At 35.4% G+C, this 24,498-nt stretch overlaps 1 long non-coding RNA gene across 1 annotated transcript in view; it reads left to right on the top strand.

The window, feature by feature from the left end:
- The first annotated feature begins 1,865 nt into the window (after positions 1-1,865).
- LOC149553174 (uncharacterized) overlaps positions 1,866-24,498 on the top strand; it is a 34,080-nt gene continuing 11,447 nt past the window's right edge. Inside the window, exons 1-3 of the long non-coding RNA XR_016353399.1 lie at positions 1,866-2,009; positions 2,199-2,269; positions 2,461-2,531. This is a non-coding gene — a long non-coding RNA (uncharacterized LOC149553174). The remainder of the gene's footprint in view (positions 2,010-2,198; positions 2,270-2,460; positions 2,532-24,498) is intronic.

Genomic DNA, 24,498 nt, shown 5'->3' on the forward strand with positions numbered 1-24,498 from the left:
AATATGGAGATTATTTGGCATTATTTACCCCACTAACGTCACTATTATTGAAATTATCACTAGTTTTATTGATGGATTAAGCAAAGATGCTAATAATTTCTAGTTTATTTTATCCTCTAACATTCTTTGGTAGATCTGGAAGTGTAGAAACGAGGAAAGGTATCAAGGTCGTCATAGATCTCTTACTGAAGTTTTTCGAAAACTCACTCAATATAATTTTTTTTTACAAGTTCAAACTGCGATGATGATTGCTAAGCTAAAAAAGTTCCTTAAAGATGGTTACACCACTTTTTTCATCTATGAGTTGAAGCATGGTCTTGTCTGGAAAAAGGCTCTAGATGACTTTCAGATGTTCGAAGGTGCCTGCAACCGCCTAAACCATGAGATTAGGAAGAGAAAGAACATTGACATAGAAGAGTTGTGCATTTTGAACGAGATCCAAAGCAAGAAGAACATTGTATGGATGGAAGGGTCGTTAGGGTGGACCGCTTGGGTTGACTTATACGAGGATATTCTCCATTAGCTCTCTTCTGCTCTTAACCTTTTTTGGTCTCTTTTTTTTGTATGCATAAACTTTGCTGAGGCTTGGCCTCTTTGATACTCTCAGTGCTACTTGGGTTCTTAGCCTGGTTATTGTTTTGATCCCACGATTATCAATAAAAAAAAATATTAAATCTACAAATACTTAATGATTCGAAAAGGTCTCTCTTTTTAAAATATTTTTATCTATTAATTTACTTATGTGGATGTTAGGATTTATATTCCAATAATAATATTTTTATAAATATATTATTTGTATTATTTTAATAGTATTTTATATATTTTATTTTTTGATATTTTTTACATACAATTTATTTATTGTTATTAAAAAATAATGAGATTTTGTTGGAATTATGAAACTCAATTCTAGTTTATTATTATATTTATTTAGAAACCAAATTAAATATAAATAAGATTTTAAATCCTTAACCAATAAATAAATAAATATTTGTATAAAATTAACAAAACATTTGATCTAATAATTATTCTTTATTTAAAAATATTAAGATATTTATATATTAAAATTAAAAATATTATTTACTATAAATATATCTCTTTTAGTACAATCATTAATTTTTTTATTAAAAAAAATTAATTTTCATTACATTTTCTTTTTCATCATGTAATATTTAAAGGCTTACAAAGAGCTCACCAAGGATCAAGTCTTTCGAGTGCGAGGTTCCGACATTTATAAGGGATGAGGCCGGGATCGTGCCTCGGACGAATTTGGCGAAATGGATACTACTTAGTCCTTCTTAACCAAAGAAGCTAGGCGAAAAAGCTGATCTCCATGGAAAAGGGAAAAAAATTGCTAAACAAACTAATAGTAATATTAAATACAAATCTTACCATTTTAATCAGTGGCAATATATTTTTAAAATAATTGGAAGAATTTTGCAACTGATGAAAAGAGCTCTAAAGCGTCAACTCAGCTATTTAATAGGGCCCACATAAGCCAACGTAGTAGTTATGAATGTGTGATTTGCGTACATTTGTACTGGTATGGGACTGTCACAAACAGAGAACTGACGGAACCAACGGGCCAGTGCCGACCAACTTAACACAGGCTCTGAAATCCGCTCGTCCATGTCCTACCACGCGATTGCAACGTTAACCTTTACAACGGCTATATTCTATTATTTTGTTTTTGTTTTTGTTTTTGAAAATCCAGCATCGTTTCAATATTTAATGTTATTTTTTTACAACGGCTATATCGAATATTTTAATATTTTAATCATTCTTAACCTCACGGAAAAGGCCGTGTTTCATTTTTTAAAGGAAAATCCAACAACATTGTTATTCATCTCTTTTGCTATTCCATTTCTTTCCGAGAGAAAATAAAATCACGATTTTGCGCTTTAAAATCGGTCTGCAAATAAAATCAATTTAAGCATGTAAAAATGCTACAAGACTGTAAAATCGTTAGGAATACATGTAAAAATGCTACAAGAATGTTCAAGCATGTACGGGTATGTGCCATTTTTCTGGTTTAGTACTAGTATTTCTTTTAGGTTTTCTTTTTTCCTTTGATTTTGCAGTGTTTCAGTTGGGGTTTTAAGTGCTAGAGGCGTCTGCATTGATTCAAAGTAGATTGGAGGGTTTCTAGGGTCTATTTAGAGATGATTTGTTATTCATATAGGTGTTGGAATTTATTGTAGGTGTATTTCATCAACTGCAGAGATGGTTCTGCAAAAACTCAGTAATGGAGGCTCTGTAGCTTTATGCACAGGTATGTACCATTTTGCTTGTTTAGTACTTTCGTATTTCTTTTAGGTTTTCTGTTTTCCTTTGATTTTGCAGTGTTTCAGTTGGGTTTTTAAGTGTTAGAGGCGTCTGTAATGATTCAAAGTAGATTGGAGGGTTTCTAGGGTCTATTTAGAGATTATTTGTTATTCATAGAGGTGTTGGAATTTTTTGTAGGTGTATTCCATCTACTGCAGAGATGGCTTTGTAAAAACTCAGCAATGGAGGCTCTGTAGCTTCATGCACAGGTATGTACCATTTGCAGCATGAATTATTGAACTGAACATAGTAAAAATCATATGCATTGAACATACGCATAGTTCACCTTATTAAAGCAAGGCGGTGAATTAGTAATTTATTAGTTAGACTAAATCTAAACTATGATGAACTGACTGAGAATCAATCAAATACATGCGATAACAGCTAACTCCTTATTCAAAGCAAAGAAAACTAAAACTAAAGAAATCTATCAATTGCGATACTGATGGTGGAATCGGAGTTCGAACAAGCGGTAGATCTGGAGTTTGGAGAAGCAGTAAAGATGAAACAGAGCATCAATCTTCACCCAAGTCTTCCATTTCAGTTTCCAAAGCCCAAAATTGTTACCTGAATGCAATTCTCATTAAACATGGTAAAATGCACTTAAAATCTTTTACAGCTGGTAGTTGCGTATATAAAAACTCACACCCTCTGCATTCAATATAACAATGTCATTTGCCAAAACTTTTATGAGAAGAATCACGGACACTCAAAAGCTCGCAGACTGAATCTATTAAAATTTGGAGAAATAGTTAAAAGCCCATCTAGATTTATGCCAATATTGCAGTCTGATTCTAATGCAAATAGTCTTAATTCATCATTTCTTTGCATAACAGATCAGGATTATGTGGGTTCTCAAGATAGACTATTTTTAACCAATTCGAGCTTCCCACAAGAAGTTCAGACCATTTGCTGAGTGTGTGATGCAGGGGATGAACAGATCCCGCCTGTTAGCAAACGTTAAAATGCAAAACCTTTTTGCATGACCATATTCCAATGTAAGTTTAATTTAGGTTCATAAATCTTCAAAAAGAAAACTAAGTTTTCAGGGCTTCATATATTAAGAGGTACAAGCAGTAAAACGTTTACCAATTTATAAAAGGAACTTGGATGCCATTGTTTGTGTACAAAAGAAATGAACATTACTTCGCTAGAGAAGCTCCAATAAACACCATTTTCCTAGATTGTGAAGGCATAAGGCATATGCAGTACAAGATAGGTAAAATAGAACAAGCAGTGCAATCTGCATTAATGTACTTGTTGCATATTGACTGTTTTAGTCTGAGGTTAAATCAAAATGGTGCTCATCCCCCATTTACATATCAAAGCATTTGTATTCAGACTGTAACATTCAAATCATTGACTACCCATAGAAATGAAAGCACTCAGAAAAAAAATCTGGCAAGTGCTAACAAAAATGAGAGAACCAAATAGATGGCCACCCTTGAGTGTGTTTCTGTAAGATCAGCCAATACTATAATGTTATTGGTTGGAATCCTTGAACAAACCAAAACCCATAATCCCGAACTCATGTAATATCCTTGGGATCAATGGAAGAAAAGCCGGGAATGCTTGCATAGTTCAGAGAAGCAAGCTCCAACAGTCTAAAACAATGAAGCACTTCCTAGAGGCCAAAATATGATTCAATCTTATACATATAGACAACGTCCTCAACTGCTATCAGGGTAGTAGAAATAAAATCAAATATTAGTGGGCATTAATTTCTAAGGAAGTTGTAGTCCTTTCTATCTGCTGGCATTAAAGTATAACTTTATCAATATGGGGACATAAAGGAGACCGTCTATTAAGTTGAGATTTCATTTTAATTTTCTCGAAGTAACGTACTCTGATCAAGGTGGATCGGAGATTACTTGAGGGGCTGTATGATAATTAAAAAGATTTGGTTTAACTTCAAGTTGGGTTTTTACTTACAAACGGAAACCCATGCCCAATTGGTGTCTTGACTTAAAAATAACCTTTTCTTTTAACTTTATTTGGGAGGTCTTATAACTGGAACATCCATGTTTTGTTGGTGATAACTTTTACTTGAGCATCATGGTGAGTCAGCCGCTTGAAGCAGAAGAACACAAGTACTTGTTTATGACATGGTACGTAGAGATGTTGTACATACCTCAAAAGTTGCTCAATAATTGGTATAGTTTTCTAATTCAGAAAATTTTCTTTAGTGGATTGTCTTGATACATTTCCATACATGAATAATAGAGAAGATGAAAAGCAATTTAAGGACAAACTCGATAAAGTCCATGTAATGTAATGTTTACTGGCAGTAAGTTTTATTGTTTGCTTCTTATTTATTTTGTGGAGACAAGATAAATGGCTGATGTTAACAAGTAAAATGCAATGATGCATTCAAATCAATCCTAAGTTGAAGAACAACGATGGGCTTTTTGTGTTGCAGATTTTGAGAATGCTAATAAATTTTGAAAGAGAATCAACATGAAAACCTTTTGAAAGGGCTAGAAAAGTAAAATATAAATATTTGGAAAAGTAAACAAGATCATGAATAACAGAGAATAGAAAACTGAGTGAGAATCATTTTGGGACATCATTGAACATATGAACTGATGCAGGGAGTTTAGAGAGTCATAACTTTTGACTCGGATTTGGATTTTCTTAGAATTTTTTTGGGTTATTTTTTCGAAATCTATAGTTGAGGTGGATTCCAATTCAACCAACTCTATTGGGGCTGTCTTGATTTATTTTTGGAGAGCTAAAAATTCCATCTTGAGCTAAGATATTTCAATTTTAAAATATCTTAGGTGTTTTTTTATTTTTTCTACTTTGTAATAATTTCTAAATTTCTGAGATTAGTTGGCAATTCACCTTTTGGTAGATATAGGAAACATCCAGAAGATGATGAGTAGATGGCAACAAGATATATAAATGGTTTAAAATTCACCATCTAAGATGAGTTGAGCATGCACCATGTCAATAGTATGACATATTTTTTCAGTTGTCGAAATCTGCCAAATTTGGAAATTATTTAAGAGTTAGTTATTATTTAATCCAGTTAGAGATCCATGTAGAAGCAATTTTCAATAATCATTTCAGAGTTTGAATCTATATTGAGTTTTGTCATGAGTTATTAATTTTTTTATGAATTGAGATCGATGTGCTACATCATTTGGTATCAGAGCCACAAGATGGCTGGGAGAGGAAGCGTTGTCCAATTTCAAAGAATCATATTGGACTTGCAAACGTAGATTGAGGAGCTTACTGAAAGAGTTGATAATCAAACAACATGAAATGATAATGTATTGGAGGAAGAAACAGACGGAGGAAGCACTGATCGAACCGAGGGAAATGTAGAAGATGAAGCTGAGGAGTTAACATGAATGAGCTATGAAGATAGAGTCCTAAGGGCTTTAGAAGGAAAGAATGATGGTATCAAAATTGAAGTCTCAGATTATGCTGGTAACCTTAAAGCAAAAGAATTGATAGATTGTTTAAATGAGATGAGTAAATTTTTTGACTAGAAGCCGATGACAAAGGAAAAGAAGATGAAGTTTGCATGCACAAAATTAAAATCTCATGCCATGATCTAGTGGGATCATCTCCAAAAGGAGTGGGTGAAGAAAAACAAGGACAAGATCAAGACATGGAGTAAGAGGGAAAAGAAATTGAGGGAAAAAATATTGCCTATAGATTACTCTCAAACTCTCTTTCTTAGGTTCCACAATCTAAAGCAGAACCTATCTTTTGTGCAAGAATACACAAATGAATTCTATAAGTTGTCCATGCATATAGAACATCTAGAAGATGATGAGCAGATGGCAACTAGATATATAAATGGCAACTAGATATATAAATGGTTTAAAATTCACCATCTAAGATGAATTGAGCATGCACCATGTCAATAGTATGGAAGAGGCCCCTATCAGTTGGCTCTAAAGGCCTATGAGTTGAGCATGCACCATGTCAATAGTATGGAAGAGGCCTATCAGTTGCTCTAAAGGCTAATAGACAATATAACTAGAGGAATAGAGGAGGACGCAGAGGCACATCAAACCCTTTTTGAGGAAGTTCCAGTTATGGTCGAGGAGACTCATCCTTAGGATTTGATAAAGCAATAAATACTCGACAAGAAACTCAAAACCCAGAAAGAGGCAAGGGTTTTCAAAGAGGATGAGGCTATGGTAGCGAAAGAGGATGGAAAAATCAAAGAAGGTCTTTTGTTTGCTTCAGATGCGGAGAGGAAGGACATAGGGCTTTCGAATGCTCAAACAATGCAAGGAGGACAAACCAGAGTGAACCTGATGCAGGTAGAAGAAGAGGAGGAAGAAATCTCACCAAATGTAGGGGAAAATCTTATGATGAGGAGATCAATGATCATCCTAGAGAAGGACATAACTCTTGCAAATAACTCTGACAATTCATGGCTACGAACCAACATCTTTAGGACCAGGTGCACTTCAGGTGGAAAGGTATGTCAAGTTATTATTGATGGGGGTAGTTGTGAGAATATTGTGTGTAGAGAAATGGTAGAGAGACTAGGCTTACAATGTGAAAAGCACCCTCATCCCTATCATATTGCATGGTTTAAGAAAGGAAATGAAGTCACTATTGATAAAAGCTTTATAAGGATGAGATATGGTGTGATGTTATCCCTATGGATGCTTGTCATATATTATTGGGGAGACCATGGCAATATGACAAGAAGGTCACACATGATGGCGAGAAGTACATACACATTCTGGAAGGATGGCTCAAAAGTGGTTCTATTACCACTTAAGAATGAAAGGAAGAGTGAGGCCATGTGTCTGCAAAAGAAGTTGCCAACGAAATGAAGGTAATAGGGTGTTGTTATGCCCTAGTAGTGAAAAGGAAAGAAGACCAGGAGAACCCAATACCATCTGATGCAATGAAGGTATTAGAGGAATTTTTTGATGTTGTACCTGATGAATTACTAGATGGTCTATCGCCAAAGAGGGATATCCAACACCACATTGATCTTATCCCTAAAGCCACCCTACCTAATCAAGCAACCTATCGAATGAATCCAACCCAACATGCAGAGCTATATAAACAAGTCGCAGAACTCTTGAAAAGGGTTTGGTTAGAGAAAGCATGAGCCCATGTGCAGTACCAGCATTGCTGACTCTAAAAAAAGATGGTACATGGAGGATGTGCACTGATAGTAGGGCAATTAATAAGATTACCATTAAGTACCAATTTCATATTCCTCGTATCGAGGACATGATGGATGAATTGGTATGTGCTAAGTGGTTATCACCATATTTGTATTTGAGAAGGGGATGAATGGAAGACAAATTTCAAAATAAAGGATGGTTTATACGAATGGATGGTCATGCCATATGGACTTTCTAATGCACCAAGCACATTCATGCAATTGATAAATGCTGTACTACAACCTTATATTGGTAAGTTTGTGGTTGTTTATTTTGATGACATCTTGATTTTTAGCAAGAACAGAGAAGAACATGTACAACACCTAAAAGTTGTCTTAGTTGTACTAAGAGCAGAGAGACTCTATGCAAACTTAAAAAAGTGCAGATTCATGCAGACTAGCTTAACCTTTTTAGGATTTTTCATTTTTGGAGATGGTATCCAAATGGACCTAGAGAAAGTTAGAGTGATTCTTGAATGGCCTACTCCTACAAACATAACAGAGGTCTGGAGTTTCTATCGAAAGTTTATTAGGAATTTTAGTAGCATTGTAGCACCTGTAATAGATTGCACAAAGGGAAGGGATTTTGCCTGGACAACAGATGCAGAAGAAAGCTTCAAGTTTTTAAAGGAGAAGGTAACTATAGCTCCTATACTTGCACTTCTAAATTTTGACAAAGTTTTTGAAGTAGAGTGTGATGCCTCCCATATTGGAATAGGTACTATTCTTAGTCAAGTGGGTAGACCTGTAGCCTTTTTTAGTGAAAAACTCAATGATACAAGGAAAAATTACTCTACCTATGATTTGGAATTCTATGCCATTGTTCAAGCACTATGCCATTGGAGACACTACTTAGTGCCATAAGACTTTGTGCCATTTACTGATCACCTTGCTCTAAAATACATCAACACCCAAAAGAAGTTGAATACACCACAAAATCAAGTTGTTGATGCCTTGAGCAAGCATACTTCTCTATTAACCACAATGGCAACTGATGATGATTTTTGGGAAATTGTGGTTCAAGCATTAATAGGACGTCTCATGTCAAAGATGATTATTTTCTGCAGGATGGTTACTTCTCCAAGGGAAGACAACTATGCATACTAGTTGGCTCTATGCGAGTAAATATTATTCGAGAATTTCATAGTGGAGGGATGGCTAGACACTTTAGAAAGGACAAAACAATACACTTGGTGACACATAAGTCTTATTGGCAAGGTGCAAAATATGTCAAATGGCTAAGGGACATTCACAAAATACAGGTTTATACATGTCATTACCAGTTCCCATTGAACCATGGACTGACTTGAGTATGGATTTTGTATTGGGTCTTCCACACACTAAGCAAGGTAATGACTCTATTTTTGTTGTTGGTTGGTTTTCCAAAATGGCTCACTTTATTGCTTGTAAAAAGACTAATGATGCCACTAGGATCGCCAAATTGTTCTTCTTATAAGTTGTTCGCTTACATGGTTTACCCAAAACCATTACTTTTGACCGTGATATCGAGTTCTTGAGTCATTTCTGAAGGACTTTATGGAAGAAATTGGGAACCAAGTTACAATTTAGCAGTGCTTGCCACCCTCAAAACAATGGACAAATGGAGGTAGTCAAGCAAAGTTTGGGGAATCTATTACAATGCATTGTTGGTGAGAAGCCCAAATAGTGGGACTTGGCATTAACCCAAGAATAATTTTCTTAAAATAGTTCTGCTAATAGGTCAACAAGGAAATTGTTTATGGTAGAAATCCTTAAGGTGTTCTAGATCTCATGCCTCTACCATTAGGTGATAGGATTAGGGATGATGGAGTGGCCTTTGCTGAACACCTTCAACAACTCCAACAAGATGTCTAGCACAAGTTACAAGTCAACAATGATAGCTACAAGATTCTTGCAGATGCTACTAGAAGACACCAAACATTTATTAAAGGTGACTTGGTCATGGTTTGCCTCTACCATTGGGTGACACAATTGGGGATGATGGAGTGGCTTTTGTTGAACACCTTCAACAACTCCAACAAGATGTTCGACACAAGTTACAACTCAACAATGATAGCTACAAGATTCTTGCCGATGCTACTAGAAGACACCAAACATTTACTGAAGGTGACTTGGTCATGGTTTACTTATGCCGCGAGCAGTTTCCTATTGGCACATATCACAAACTAAAATACAAAAAGATTGGGCCTTGCAAAATCCTTATGCAAATTAATGATAATGCCCATGAAGTCAGCTTACCCGACAATCTAGACATCTCTCCTGTGTTTAATGTTGCTGATTTGCATAATTTTCATGGAAATGTTCTAGAGGTAGTTGATGGACAGGAAGTTGAGTGGCAACATCACCTTCCAAATAAGACACATGATACAATTGCCCAAATTCTTGATAAACAATCTACTTCTACAAGGCACAGTCAATACGATTGCTATTTAGTACAGTGGGATGGCTTACCAGACACTGAAAACACATGGCAATCTGAGTAGGCAGTGCTGTAGTTAGATCCTTCCAAGTTGCACCACTTCACCAATAGTCACTTGCAGGAGCAATGTTTCTTTCTAGAAGGGGAGACTGATGTAGGGAGTTCAGAGAGTCATAACTTTTGACTTGGATTTGGGTTTTCTTAGATTTTTTTGGTTTTTTTCAAAATTTATAGTTGAGGTGGATTCCAACTTATTTTGATTTTCTTTTGAGAGCCAGAAATTCCATCTTGACCTCTGAATTTCAGTTTTAAAATATCTTAGGTGTTTTTTGTTTTTTTGCTTTGTAATAACTTCAAAATTTCTTTCTAAATTTCAAAGATTAGTTGGAAAATTGCCTTTTTGATTTAAAGGGTAGATATAGGAAACTTCAGATTTGCTTTCAAAGGTTTTTTAGAAGTTACCAAAAATGGCATATTTTTCCAGTTGTCAAAATATACCAAATTTGGAAATTTCCTATTTTCTCTTTTAAGAGTCAGTTGTTATTTAATTGAGTTAGAGATCCATGTAGAAGCAATTTTTAATAATGAATAATTCAGAGTTTGAATCTATATTGAGATTTTTCATGAGTTATTAAATTTTTTGTGAATTGAGATCGGTGTGCTACATCATGAACTTTGGCACTTATAGAGTTTGAACAAAGCATAACTATGCATATAATTTCACATTGAACTACTAAAGCCTTATTCTAAAGGATGAACATCCAAATATAAAAATATGAAGAAAAATAAATAATATTTCTCTAGATATCAGCATTGATGAATCTTTAGATGGTTACACATAGCTTAAGTTGGAATGACAAAATATTCAATAACCAAATAGAATATTAAAGGCGAGATGACTTAGCACCCATTTTAGATATAAAATGGTTAGTGACTGATTGATAGTCCTTCTACTTTCTTTGATCAGGCAGGAAATTTCCAATCAATAAGAATCTCCCATTCATTGACATGATACAATAGAATTTGATTAAATGTGGAAATTTTCAACAACTCTTCCAATTATAGCTGACCTAACCTCTCTATATAAACAGGTCATCCTAATGGAAGTGAGGGTACAACTGCTTCATTAGCTTCCTTTCAAAAAATTAGAAAGTCTGCAAAACTATAGTAGTTATAAATTCCAAAAATTATGTGTGTGTACCATATAAGGTACATCTGTATATATAAAATATATTTTCTACATGCATATTGTAAAAAATACTATGAAACATCCCTAACTTTAGTGAATGCTTATTTCACTTGCATTTGCATTGATCAAATATAAACAAATTATAGAGATAAATTTGTGTGTACATGGGCAGAATTTTTTGATTATAGTATTCCCATAGTTGCATCTCTTTCTGAATGGCTACATAACAGGAAAAGAAAAGATTAACTAAACCAAATGAATGATTAGAATTTTTTGGACATATTTGTGCAAGAACTGTCAAAACATTTTCACAATATGAGACTAGTTAGAAAATAGTTTCAAAAACCACACAAGCTGCCTTAACATGGACCTTCAGACAAAAAATATGGGCAATTTAACATACTGTTCAAGCAATTTTGTGGGTTCGCCCTACAAGCTACTTCATCAATTTTGTGAAAGGTCTTAGGTTACCATTGAACTTCTGAGCTAACTATTTCATTTGTTTGTTTTATAGGTGTCCTCGTAGGGCTAAAGTTTTAGATGAACCCAGCAGTAGCACAGAGGTACCACAAAGCTACCATTTCTCTTATATGCATCACACATAGGAATAATACTGACATATGTATCACCAAAATAAACTTCAGTGTATAAATTAAATCGAATAACTTTTACCTGGAAATGCACATCAAGGCTCCACACAAATATAATTAAATTGGGCGTAGCCTAAATCAATCTAAAGCCTTTATTTTTCTAGCAATAAAAGATGCTCCAATGGAATACCTACTCAATATATGCAAGTACTGCACAAATACCAACAAATTCACAACTTTGAAAACTTTGATCATCTACATTCAAGCATTAAATTTCAAAGAAGTGTATCCAATGTCATAACAACACTAAATTAAGAAATCATACTTACTAGGAAGGGTCCTCAAAATCCAATGGCAACAGACCCTTTAATTGTGTCATTCTGATGAATCTTAGTCCTCCTATTAAGCTAAGAAAGAAAATTAATACTGTTGGGCAAAAAGGGAAAATGTAAAATAAAAATTGCAACTAAAAATATTGGTCTCTGAATTTTAGAGCAAATCTAAACTTTGTCATTCATAAGAGAAATTCAAATTCGTGATAGAAAATATCATTTAGCACTTAGGTGTCTTGTGCTTGAGAGTGATAAAGAGAATTGAACAATGAATATGATGGGCTTTTGTAGAGCAATACACTTGATTTCTGAAGTATAATGGATGATCACATAAAATATGTCATGACAATGCTTTCATTTGTCATCATAGTTCCCATGTGTCATTTTTCATTTTATTATTATTTGTCATGCTAGGCAATTCCTATGGATCCTCAACAAATATGTTCTCCACAATTTGTTTTCTTCGCCATGATCTTTGGTATCATGTGTTCTCTGACATTGGTAGTCATGGAAGGCTATGCCGCTGTTTGAAATGGGTAATGAGAATTGGCAAAATCATGTCTATTTATTGCCAAAATAGTGACCCCAAGAAATTTATTCTTGCTCCCTCCCTCAATATATGTGTGTTCTCTTGGGTAGAAATTTGTAAGTGCTCTAATTTAGCAAGCATAAAACTACCGGCATCCATTTTGCTAATGCAACCATTGAAGACTGATAAACTTTTTGCTCACAAACATTGATTAAAATATAACAATGATAAAATACAATAGAACCATTGGACTTGAAGAAAATGTTTAATCACTAGTTAATGCTTACCCTCGGCAATAGTTCTCTGCCCATGGACAAGAACATGAACTAATAAATGGTATTGTAAGATGAGTGGACATTTACATGTAGACAAAATCAAGGGCTTGTTTGATTTCCTTTTGAAAATGTTGATCTATTTCATGCTACTTGATAAGGGGAAGAAGGGGGCAAACATTATCTGCAGATGATTTGCTAAACATATATTTGATATTTCTAATAAGACCGCCACATCATTCAGCCTATGAAGTTTGGGATGCAAATGATTTCTAAACATTTCAAAAGCTATAATTTAATAGACTACATAAATTTCCTCTTACGTAACTAAAAATCCTTGTTTGTTTAATTTGATAGAGTACAAACAAAGGTAAGATGGGGGTGGGTTTTGTTTAGATGAAGGAAAGTAGGTAAAAAATAGGTCTAACAATGAAGCTACCACAAATTTAATTCCTTTCTCCAATTCCCCGTGTTCTCATGAATTCGTTCATGAGACCATTTATCTACAAGGTCAAGGAGAGGGAGAGATGGTTCATTGTCGTTGAGTCTCCTTCAATCATGACAAAAAAGTTCTTTAATAGGTGTTTGGCATTTAGTTCATATGCTTATGATTTATTTAGCAATTACAAAGATTCTATTGACTTATCATTTATTAAATTGGAGGAATTACTTTTTTGGAGTAGATCCATTTGCCTTTAGATATTTCATGTAAAATGCCTTTAGATATTCCATATAAAATGCTCACATTTATTACAATATATAATAGTTGAAAACACAAATCAATGAGAATTTAAAGTTCTTTATTGTGGTTGAGAGATTATGTACCTTAAGATGCATTCAATGATGCCTACTCATTGGAGACTCTTGATAGATGAATTCTCAATCACTCTAGAATTGTGAACATAATCTATGTTGTTCATCCCCATACAAAAAGTAAAAGAGTATGTATTATATAAGAAAATTTTGTTTAATTAGAGGCAAGGTATTCCAAACCTCCATAAGGATCAACCACAACATATAGAACATCAATACCTTGCAAACAAGCCTTGAACTTGAGCTTGTCCTTTTGATTCGCTAATAACTCTTAGATTATTTTGGTGGATATTTCTTAAAGTTTTTCCTTTAACCAAAGCCCATTTCCCTCTCTCAGAGTCTAGAATTGACCTATCTATCATCTTCCAAACTAATATTTTTTTTTTTCTTAAAATTTGTTTATTACTCTGAACTTAAGGTGAAAGTTCAATAAAAAATAAGATTATCATATAAGAAAGAAATATAACAATAATGAGGATGACTTGTAGAAGCTATGAGGTTCTTTGACGATGGAGGAGAATCATGGATGTAAGAAAAATCTTGTATCATGCAAAAATCTTTCTAATTTGTCATTAAATAAGGGTTCTCTCAGTGTAGAGTTATTGTTTCTAGAGGTATACTATTTTTAGTAAGTTCATTATTTGAGCTTAGAATGTTTTGATTTCATCCTTGGAGGTTCATTTTAGATATATCAGCCAACTAGTAAAGTTTTATTGCAATATTAAGTCTTTTTATGAAGTTATTAAAAAAATTTGGTATTGGCAGTAGGGTATATAACCATTAAACTTAGTTTTGATGATGTAGGGTATAAAACCTTTGAACTTAGTTTTGAAGACTTTAGAGGTTCTAGCAGGATATCATACTTGAACCGAATAGAGCTTGTGCAAGCTAGATGTTATAGATTAAGTCACGCCATATCCAAATGGGCTCATAATAGTCAATCAAAATGACTAGCAATGAGTTATGGTATTTGGAAGTCGCACCACCTAAAATGGGCATAAATGACATCTCTTAAAAATTTCTTTTGAGTTTTAAAAGTTCTTTGGGCATACTCTAATGTAATCAAATATAAAACATAATAATAACTTATGGTTGGTCGACCTCAAGGTTCTTAAGGTCTAAGGTTAAATTTCAAGAACCTTCTTGGGTGGTGGAAAATTACCTCTATAAAGAAGGCTTATCGGGTTGTCTAGGATAGTTCTAGGGTGTTGATGGTAAGCTCTATATTATAGAATTTTATAAGGAAAATGTACATGTGGCTTTGCATGCTTTATTTCTACAATTTGTAATTTCATACTTTTAGAGATAATAAGAAGTGAGGTTTTTATTCTCATGATACTCTTGTCACAAATTCTAATCCCATTGTTCATATTTCTTAGTCCTACTACTCTAATCCTTGTCTATAGAATTTCTTTTTTTTAAATCATTCCCTTAGGACCTTAACTCTTACCATCTCAAGGCTTTTCCCACAATACTCTTTATATTTATTAGTGGATTCCAAAATAATTCTTTACCAATAACAATATCTTGCACTCCTTACTGTCAATATAAGATACTAAGTTACCACTATAGACAACACAACTTTGAGCATATCTTGTGATGGGGACACAACCCAACAACAGAATAAACACAATAGAAAGGGGGAATTATATTGACTGAGTAAATAAGCTAGTACAAATAGTGCAGAGAAAATAAACTTCAAAACATGCCCTACGAGCTTACAATAGCATAAATCTGGAGAATATCTCTCCTTTTAGCACCTCCTCTCAAGCTCCAATCCGAACTGCCTTTTACAATGCCAGAAATCTCCTTAAATAGACCCCGGAGGGTTAAGGACTAGGAGTACATTCTAGAAAGTGCTAGTAGGCATCCACCGACAAAATAGAAGGTTCCAGAAGCTGCGTTAGAAGTCGGTGCAAATCTAGAAGAATCTAGAAACGGTAACCGAACTTCCGGGAGGCATAACTTTTGAACCGTAGCTCCGATTGACGAACTGTTTACATTTTCAAAAAGCTCTCGAAGCGCTCTATAGCCCTATGGACAAGCTTTGCTCATCCCCCATTTTTTGACCCTTTTTGAGGTCATTTAATACCCCAAACCTGACTTTGAAGCATTCTTAGGAGGTCTCCAAAACCCGAAAAATTGCAATAACTTTCAAACCGTGGCGCCTATTGACCTGATTCTTTTTCTGGAATGCTCTAAATCATGATTACATTCATCTGGCCAATTCACACCTTCTAGTTTACCTAAATGATGGCCCAAATACATGCTCCTATTTTTTCGAGATTTTCAAATGCACTGATAGTTGAACTATGAGAGTTGGAACCTTTATTTGAGCCAAATGGGTATCCAAAAATGTAAAGACATAAAACAGAAACTAAGTCTAAGTACATTTTTTTTTTTGGGTGACACAGGATTGCCCTTATACCTCTGGATGCTCCTGCATCAGACACCCAGGGTAGATTGAAAAGTGACCCTGTCACTTTATGGATGGTAGAGGAAATCCCAAATGGAAAACCTCAACTGCTAAAATCCAAGTTGAGTCCTCGATCGGTCGTCCTTTCCATTTGACCAAATACTCTTCATACTGCCTGTTTCTGGCACTCCTACCCACACGATGATCTAGAATGTCTTCTATCTCCTCCTTCTTAGAAGCAGGAATTGGACATGGCTCTAAAACCAGCTCCTCATCTGCACCATCATCATGATACTCTGTTAAATCTGCAATGTTGAAAATGGGAGAAATGTGAATACCATCTGGCAGCTCCACCTCATATGCATTTCCTGAGTTATGTTTCTTCAAAATTTTGCAGGGGCCAAATTTCTTCATTTTCAGCTTGTTGTAAGTACCAACTGGAAATCTTTCTTTTCGTAAGTGCACCATGACTAGGTCCCCTACTTGGAATTCCTTATGTCTTCTCCTTTGATCAGCCCTAGCTTTATACTCTTGATTCATCATGATAATGTGTGCTTGAACCTCCTCATGTAGATGCTTGATGTGTTCAGCAAATTCCTCAGCTTCAGCACTTGTTCTCTCCCCTTGTTCTATCTTCCTCAATTCTGGTGCAGTCTTTGGGCTATTCCCATATACAATTTGAAATGGTGATTTTCCAGTACTCCTATTTACAGAGTTATTATAAACAAACTCTGCGTGTGGTAGAATCAAATCCCATCCCTTGGGCTTATCTCCAACTAAACATCTCAGCAAATTGCCCAGACTTCTATTTACCACTTCTGTTTGGCCATCAGTCTGTGGGTGATGCGTGGAACTGAATTTCAAGTATGTTCTCAACTTCTTCCACAATGTCCTCCAGAAATACCCCACAAATTTAGTATCTCAGTCAGAAACTATACTCCTTGGAAGACCATGTAGTCTTACCACCTCTTTGAAAAACAAGTCTGCAATATGGACAGCATCATGAGTTTTGTGGCATGGAATGAAATGTGCCATTTTGGAGAACCTGTCAACCACCACGAATACTGAGTCATTACCCCTTTGTGTCCTTGGCAATCCAAGAACAAAATCCATACTTATGTCCTCCCATGGCCTTGATGGAACAAGCAATGGCTGATATAGGCCAGTATTGTGACTAAACCCCTTGGCAACTTGACAAACCTGGCAACTCTGTACAAACTTCTTCACATCCTGTGTAATTTGAGGCCAAAAATAATGTTCTCTAAGAATGGAAATGATCTTATCCCGACCAAAATGTCCTGCCATACCTCCACTGTGTTTCTCCTTAATCAGATTTTCCCTCATGGAACTCCTTGGAATGCACAATTGACTACCTTTGAACAACATGCCATCCTGAATCAAATAGTCTAACCACTTGGTTCTATCTACAACAACAGGTTCTTTACAAGCTTTCCATGCTTCAGCAAAATTAGGATCCTCGGGGTACAAATTCTTGAGTTCATCAAACCCAACTACTTCAACCTGCATTGTTGTAAGCAACAACTGTCTCCTACTTAATGCATCTGCAACCCTGTTAGATTTTCCACTTCTATGCTTCAACACAAATGTATAACTCTGCAAGAATTCTACCCACTTCATATGCCTCTGATTCAATTTACCTTGGCTATTTAGGTACTGTAATGCCTGATGATCAGTATACAAAACAAATTCCTTTGGCAATAAATAATGTCTCCATTTCTTTAAGGCTTGAACTATTGCATAGAACTCTTGATCATAAACAAAATACTTCTTTGCATCATTCAATTTTTCACTAAAATATGCAATAGGCTTACCTTCTTGGCTTAACACAGCCCCAATAGCGCTACCACTAGCATCACAATCCACCTGGAATACTTTTCTAAAATCTGGAAGTGCCAACACAGGGTGTTCAGTCACCTTCTTCTTCAACAATTCAAAACTTCTTGCAACTGCTACAGTCCATTTGAACTCTTTTCTATCCCCTCTTATTGTATCAGTTAGAGGTGCACATATGCTACTGAAATTCTTAATAAACTTCCTGTAAAAACTAACCAGACCATGAAATGATCTTACCTCAGTAGCAGACCTTGGAGTAGGCCATTCCAAGATGGCTTTTACCTTCTCTGGATCCATTTTGAGACCTTCAGGTGATATAAAAAATCCCAAATAGACTAACTCCCTTTTTGCAAAGACACACTTCTTTAGATTAATTAACAGTTTCTCTTCCCTTAGCCTTTCAAGGACACTACGAATATGCAGTAAATGTTCTTCCAAAGTCTTGCTGAAAATTAAAATATCATCCAAATAGACAATAACAAATTTTCCCAAGAACTTCTTAAGTACCTCATTCATGAGCCGCATGAAGGTGCTTGGGGCGTTCGTCAATCCAAAGGGCATGACTAACCACTCATAAAGACCCTCCTTGGTCTTGAAGGTTGTTTTCCACTCATCTCCTTCTCGAATCCGTATCTGATGATAACCACTCTTCAGATCTATCTTTGTGAAGTACTGAGCTCCACTCAAGCAGTCCATAAGATCATCCATCCTTGGCAAAGGAAACCGGTACTTGATGGTTATCCTATTTATAGCTTGAGAATCTGTACACATCCTCCACTCTCCATCCTTCTTTGGTGTGAGTACTGCAGGTACTGCACATGGACTCAGACTCTCTCGAATCAAGCCCTTCCTCAACAGCTCCTGAACCTGTCTATTTAGCTCCTCTGTTTCAGTAGGAGTCATCCTGTGAGTAGCCTTGTTAGGCAAACTAGCTCCTGGAATCAGATCTATCTGATGACTAATTTGCCTTACTGGTGGCAATCCATCTGGAATATTATCAGAGATAATATCTCCAAATTCCTCTAGTAAATCTGAAACTTCAAATGGTATTTCACTACTACCTTCTTTATCTTTCCTAGGAATCAAAGCATAGCACATACGCTGATGTTTGATGACATCTAAAAACTTCCTTCCATCAACAAGACAAATCCTAGCACTGCTACATACCTTTTCACCTTCCTTTTTCATGGGCTTCAATTTGTGGCGAACTCCATCCTTTGTCAAAGAGTATGTGTTTGCATGTCCATCATGTATTGCATGTCTATCAAACTGCCATGGTCTACCCAACAATAGATGGCAAACATCCATCGAAATAACATCACAGAGAACTTCATCATGGTAACTCCCAATTTTGAATTTTACTAAACATTGTTCACTTACCAGGACCTTATGATCATCTTTTACCCAAGAAATTCGATAGGGCTAGGGCTGTTTCTCCCTCTTGAGCTTCAGCTTAGAGACCATCTCTTCTGATACCAAATTATCAGTGCTACCACCATCAATGATCACATCACAACATTTATCCTCACATTTGCATCTGGTACGAAACAAACTCCTCCGTTGTCCTGGTTCATTCTCACCACTTAGTAGGACTCTTTCATTTACCAAGGTCTCTCCTCTTTCTGCATCCTCTGAATGTGATGATTGTGCATCCTCATCCACATGAGCAACCCTAGCTTGGCCCTCAGCTCTCCTATCTATCCTTCCTTGTCGTTGAGGGCATTCAAAGGCATGATGACCTTCTTCATTGCAATGGAAACAGGTACCATGGAAGCCTCCTCTTCCTTGTCCACGTCCTCTACCTCTTCCTCTTTGATTTCCAAAGTCTTGATCATGGGAGCGGTTGAAACCCTCATTCCTCTGGTTCCTGCTAGTACCCTCATCTTCATTTTTCTTTTGAGTTTCATTGCGGCCTCCAGATGATCTACCGCTTCCCCTTCCTCCTTGACCGTGCCCTCTTTGTCTTCCTTCAAACCTTTTACTCAGCTTCTCTTCAACTCGTAGGGCAAACTGGTATGCTTCTTCAACGTTGGTCATTCTTACCAGACTTAATTCCTCCTGGATGCTAGGTCGTAACCCACTGATATAACGAGCAACCTTCTCCTTATTTGCTTCTGCATGCCCCGGTCTAATCAGGAGTCGGTAAAACTCCTCTGTATATTCTTGGACTAATCTTCCTACTTGCTTTAACCCATGCATCTTCTTAAACAGATCAAGCTTGTAGTCCACAGGAATGAACTGCTTCTTCAATTTGTCCACCATGCGATCCCATCTTGTGATCTTCTCCTTTCCTCTTCTAAGTCTTTCCAGTTGAACCTCTTGCCACCAGATTTTGGCATGGCCTTTCAGTTTGGCCTTTGCAAACTTAACCCTATCTGGGTCCCTTATATCCTCATACTCAAAGTATTCTTCCAGTTCATTGATCCAATCGATCAACTCATCTAGTTTCAAATTTCCCGAAAATATACCCACTTCAATTGTAGGTCTTTTCCCAAACCTAGTAATGGCCCTAAAAAGCCTTTCCTCTACAGGATTCAGAACTTCCTCGTCAACTTCCATTACTTCCTCTTCATTGTCATCCTCACTATTGTCATCTGCGGCAATATTTGCTCCTCTACGAAGCTCCTCTTGCAATGCTTGTACCTGTCTCTGGAGGGCTCTAACCTCCTCAGGATCAATAGCTCTAGCCCTTCCGCCATGCTCTCTTCATGGAGGCATCTTCTAACTCGAACCCACAACCACACAGTCATGGTGCAAACTGCCTCACAGTCGGCGCTCTGTCTACACACTCAGGAAAACTGGCTCTGATACCACTTGATGGGGACACAACCCAACAACAGAATAGACACAATAGAAAGGGGGAATTATATTGACTGAGAAAATAAGCTAGTACAAATAGTGCAGAGAAAATAAACTTCAAAACATGCCCTACGGGCTTACAATAGCATAAATTTGGAGAATATCTCTCCTTTTAGCACCTCCTCTCAAGCTCCAATCCGAACTGCCTTTTACAATGCCAGAAATCTCCTTAAATAGACCCCGGAGGGTTAAGGACTAGGAGTACATTCTAGAAAGTGCTAGTAGGCATCCACCGACAAAATAGAAGGTTCTAGAAGCTGCGTTAGAAGTCGGTGCAAATCTAGAAGAATCCAAAAATGGTAGCCGAACTTTCGGGAGGCATAACTTTTGAACCGTAGCTCCGATTGACAAACCGTTTACATTTTTGGAAAGCTCTCAAAGCGCTCTATAGCCCTATGGAAAAGCTTTGCTCATCTCCCATTTTTTGACCCTTTTCGAGGTCATTTAATGCCCCAAACTTGACTTTGAAGCATTCTTAGGAGGTCTCCAAAACTCAAAAAACTGCAATAACTTTCAAACCGTGGGGCCTATTGACCTGATTCTTTTTCTGGAATGCTCTAAATCATGATTACATTCATCTGGCCAATTCACACCTTCTAGTTTACCTAAATGATGGCCCAAATACATGCTCCTATTTTTTTAGGATTTTCAAATGCACTGATAGTTGAACTATGAGAGTTGGAACCTTTATTTGAGCCAAATGGGTATCCAAAAATGTAAAGACATAAAACAGAAACTAAGTCTAAGTACATTTATTTTTTGGGTGACACAGGATTGCCCTTATACCTCTGGATGCTCCTGCATCATATTGATCATCCAAAATCTTCCTAGTACTTAGATAACCTCTAGAGCCTTAATCTTCTCCTCACAATATTAAAAGTACAACCTCCCAATATCTCTTTTGTGGGCAAAATTTTAATTCCATTCCAATATCATAACTTTGTGATAATTTTTTAGAGCTTCCATGGATTCAAGTCATGTGCAAAACCTTCCATTATCTCAAGCAACAACAAATCTAGGTTAAATATGCACATTCACACCACCCTATCAAACTTGGGGTTTTATTCTATTTGAACTAGGAAGAAAAATACATATTAATACACATTGTTTACCTAGATCAGGGTTTTGATGCTAAAATGATGCTAACTCAACATCCTAACATGCCATATAAAAGAAGATTCAAAGTGAATTCATCTAGATTGCAAACAAATGTTGTGATTAGTATTATATAACTATAAAAGCATGTAAAATATGTTGGAAACTTATAATGTTTATTGATCCAGATCTCTTACATTGACTCCCTACCCCAAAATTGGACTTACCAACATATATAGACTATTATCAACTATGGGAACCAACTCAAACTATTTAGACACATTTAAGCTACCTTTTCTAATTAGGTTGCTCGCTAATTCCATGTTGTCAATCTTGAAAACTTACATGTATTTTGGCTTTTATCATTTAAATATTATCGTATTACATTTTGAAATGATCTTCCGAAGACCTTATGAACATAAATTAAAACCCAAACCCCTAGGCTCCCCATTAGCCCTACATTTAGCCCTTTGGACCACTATTTGCCAACCTTGGCAACTTTGTATTTATGGATTTTTTTCGTCCATATTACATTTAAATGGCTCTAATGGCCATGAGTATAGCCTTTAATGACCTTATAGGTATTGTTACATTAGAAAATGATCACCTTATTGGTCTTCAAGTGTTTAAGGTATTCGATGTTGACCCCTTGGTGTTCCTTCAAGTCCTAGTTCTCCTACACCAAAAATTGATTCTTGGAGTTGCAGAGGTGATTGGATTCAATCAAGGTAAGATTATTTTTAATGTATAATCAACTAGAATGGTATGCTTCTAGCTCTAAGTCGTCTATATTCTAATTAAAGTTCTTAAAGGCTTAGTTAAGTAAATGTGTAGAAATAACTTTAATGGGAACACCAATAAATTATATCAATCTTCCACCTTTTAAAGACCAAAGAAAGAAAATGAGAATTGACTCCTAGTCCTTTTTATTCAAACTATATGTAGACCAAATAGTAATATAAGGGGAAAAAAGTGACCAAATATGAACAACTCCGGACATTGATGCTTATCATAGATTGTTTGATTCTTGATTCTTATATTACTCTTTCATAGTTTTTATCAAATGACTTATGTAGATGTTGGTAGGACCTGTATCCAACAATATTAGATGGGTGTAATCTTGAAGTGAGATAAGAGCTATCATGACAACATTTTGGGAGAAGGTTGGTCTACACCTTACATAAGAAGTTAATGTTATCAAGTCATGGAAGGTAATATAGTACTCTAGAGTCAAATTAAAACTATCCATCTTCTATAGAACCCATGAACCAATAGTAGTAATATTTATGTTTAGAAAGCTAAAGAAAAGTATTAATGAATGATGACATCTCTATATTGTATTTGTAGCATAGAGATGAGGTAGGCACCCACAAAGGCAATCTGACAACATTAATGAAAGTTGAAGAAATCACATGCTGTTGAATATATACTTTAACAAAAATTAGTCAATAATTCATTGCAAATATCAATGACAGTAAGGAAAAAGATTTGGTGGAGGAAATAATATAGAGGACTCAAAGTAGAAAAGAGAGCACCTTGCGATAAATTTGTAGCACAAATTAGAGCCACTTTTAGCATTCTCTTTTGAAATTTATGCCTCATAAAAAAATCTTCTTGCAAAGTACTATGCAATTTACTGGGCTACATTTGTATAAAAACTATAGAGCCAGATAAACTTAGGTGAGAATGAAACTAAATTAAAAAACTAGGGATTTAACTGGCATCTATGATTAATGTGGAAAACCCTGAGATAGTATAAGGAAAAAATATCTTGTTCGCATTCAAGGCTACCATGTCTACCTTGTTAAATCTTCCTTAAACTATTGAATCATAGAAGTTATACTTAGTGGAATTATCCAACCTATTATTTTACATGACAAAAAAACATTGGAGTAATTCTCAAGAGCCACTCTAGATTTTTGAGGGGAGAACTTTTTGGAAGCTGGTGAAAAAAGACAAATAAATAATATATACATTATTGTCTGGTCCCTTATTGCAACTTTTAATTATTTTTTCAATTAAGGAAAACTCGTCCTAGGGCTTTATCCTTGACATTTGGAATAGACTTATAACTAGGTCACCTATTTGAGTGTGGATGTGGATTTAGGTGTGCATATGCATAATTTTTTTGGGGGGTATGCATAAATTTTTTGGGGGGTTTTTGAAACAAAATACAAAATTAAATCATTTGATAGTATTATATTTCATCATTAATAAACATCAAATACAAATGGAAGTATTTAACATATAATGTTGGTTATGAGAAGGTATCAATATATTTTTGGGGGTATGCATAATTTTTTTGGGGGGCTTTTGAAACAAAATACAAAATTAAATCATTTGATAGTATCATATTTCATCATAAATAAACAGCAAATACAAATGGAAGTATTTAATATATAATGTTGGTTATGAGAAGTTATCAATATGTTCAAAGATCAATTTTTCTGCCTAATTTTTAACTATGGATCAACTTCCCACATTAAAACTTAACTAGCTCAAGATAAATCTCAACAACCAACATGAGTAAACATTCAACAAAAATCAGATCTAACTTTTAAATTAACAAACTGTCAAATTTTCATAATTTCAAAGTATACCCAATTCCATAGATCACAAATTGAATCTTTGGTTATTAGGAATGCATATTTTGTTCAAT

The sequence above is a fragment of the Cupressus sempervirens genome, chromosome 6 (genome assembly GCF_028749045.1).
Source record: "Cupressus sempervirens isolate cs-2001-9-10 chromosome 6, ASM2874904v1, whole genome shotgun sequence".
Classification (NCBI taxonomy): Eukaryota; Viridiplantae; Streptophyta; class Pinopsida; order Cupressales; family Cupressaceae; genus Cupressus; species Cupressus sempervirens.